Here is a 2,500-nt window from a genome sequence, read left to right on the forward strand (position 1 = left end):
CCCCTGCCAGCTGACAATTTAATCACAATAAGTGTGGTGGTTCACCGGTCACCAAAACAGGAAGAGAAAACCTTTTAAAACCAATGAAATGACAGATATACTGATTCTCTTCCTGTCACTGGCTCTAAGGTTGTTCACACCAGGAAGGAGCCGCTCCGGTCACATGACATCGGTGCAACGCCACCTCTGTGGTTTGGTTCTCACCGGGGTTCAGATCAGGTGTTCGATTCTCTCTGCCATGTGGATGTATGATTCATTTAATCAAACTTTTAGTTATTTAAACAAGATATGGCATTTTTACTCAACACAACTGAAAATCTCTGTTGTGGGGTTTTATTGTGTTCTTGTTTTATTGGCTGTTTGGAAAACTGAGTCTTGTTTTCTGTCCCATTAATGAACCAAATTGCCTTTTGGCTGAATACAGTTGTCTTTGAGTCATTATGACCTTTGTAAGTGTATATATATGATTAATGAGTAGAAAAGCTAGTGTAAAGGTTAATTAGGGATTAATTAAGATGACTGTTTCCTCCACACAGCGGTGCTACGTGTATTTAACAGGAAACCAAGACACACGTTGTTTTCTTTAACTTCTAAAGCAACCCTACAGCCAGAGTGGAAGACTCTACTGGTTTAACTGGACTCAAACCAGTGACATGTGGCAACCACTCGCACTGATACTCACTGTCCCACATCCTGCAGGCTCCAGTTCAGCAGCTCTTCAACTCCCGGCTGACACAAGTCACTGGTTCCGCTGGTTCCGCCGGTTCCACACTTAGTGTTCCGCTTCGGGAAGAACCATCAAGTTTCCACCGGCACCAGTAAGACAGCGGGTGTGTGTTTGTTGTTGTGAGCTGGAGGAAACGAAGAAGAAGAAGACCAGAAGAAGAGGAAGAAAAAGAAGAAGAAGAAGAAGAAGACAGCGGCGAGGAAGTGCTGCACAGAGGCCGTCGTTTCAAACAGCGCCGCTTCAGCTTCCTCAGGTGAAAAGTGGTACTGCAACGACTTGTGCAGATGATCACATCAAGCGTGTCCTTAAATCAAGCTGCACCGAATCAACACACTCAGAGATATTAGTCCTCTTAATGTGACTGATGTTTCCATCAAATGAATTATTTCCTTGGAAAATGGTGAAAATGTCACAAATAAATATTTTAAATTAGAAATCCCTGGATTTGATTCCCACTGGTTTCCTTTCTGACACAAACCACATCCGTCCACCAGGTTTTGTAATATTCCCATAACTTTGATGCAATCTCGGTTTTAAATCCAATGATAACATACAGATTTCATATAGTTTTAATTTTATGAGACAAGCCTTGAGAGAAATTAATAAATGCATTTTGTATATGAGAATTACATTTTGGAGCTGAAATCGTTGACATTACACGCCACAATGATTTAAGGGAATAACATTAAATATAAAGTTAATCATAATACAATCATTATAAGTTATCTTCCACCCTCTCTGTTACACACACACCAAACGTGCCTGAAGCTCAAACAGTGTAAATCTACTTCTGAACATTTCTCTCTCCCATTTTCCTGGAAACAATTTTTGTGTGGGTAATTGCCGAGGACTGGACTCGGAGCCCGGTGTCCACACATGAGATGAAGGTACTGTACTCCTGCTGATCTCAGTGAAGAGCCAATTTGCTGATCAGTGGGTGGGTTTTTGCAGGTGAGGTGCACAAGTGCTCCGGCAAACTTCCAACATGATTATAATTACTTCCACTAAATTGACAGGAGAGAAACCGAAGACCTTTGTCCAGCACTTCACCCACAGTGCATGTAGCCGTCTCGTTTGTTTAGCCTGGTTCATTGAATTGATTTGTTTATAGCCGTGTGCAGCTCGAAGTGAACGTGGGGGTGAGCGACGCATAATGACAGATGATTATGATTATCCTCTTTCGCATGAGACATGTTCTTATAGATTGACAATAGCATTATAAGAAGAAAAACAATAATGCTCGCAGCCCATTTTAGTCTTGGAAGACTGCTAATGGCTCTCTGTGCAATTATCTCTGACCAGAGAGGCTCGTTTAAATGTTGTAATTTTCCATAAAAGCACATGTAGTGGGCATAAAAGGCCGGTTTGAAAAGAAGAAATGAATGGAGGGAAGGATGTGAAATTATCCAATTTAAAATCTAATGGCATTTTCCTTTTCAACTATGTCTGATTAAACCTGTGCCTCGTGATGTCGACAAGTGTGTGCGTCCAAGTGTGTGTGTGTGTGTGTGTGTCTTACATTGTAACGTCTCTGTGCATGAGTGCATATGATTGAGCTGTGCCTGTACTTTTGTGCTTCCAAAGTGTGTGTGTGTGTGTCTGCATGGGAGTGTGTGTCTATCTTTATAGCGTCTCTGCTTGTGCAGGAGTGCAAATGGTTGAGCGGTGCCAGGATTCTCCTGCCTCCAAATTATATTTTGACGTTTTGAAGACATTTTGGCTGATCCTCAGAAATGCAATGGGCTGTTTGAGGGTTAGGTTTATGTTAAGGTT

This window comes from Platichthys flesus, chromosome 6 (genome assembly GCF_949316205.1).
Source record: "Platichthys flesus chromosome 6, fPlaFle2.1, whole genome shotgun sequence".
In the NCBI taxonomy this organism is placed as follows: Eukaryota; Metazoa; Chordata; class Actinopteri; order Pleuronectiformes; family Pleuronectidae; genus Platichthys; species Platichthys flesus.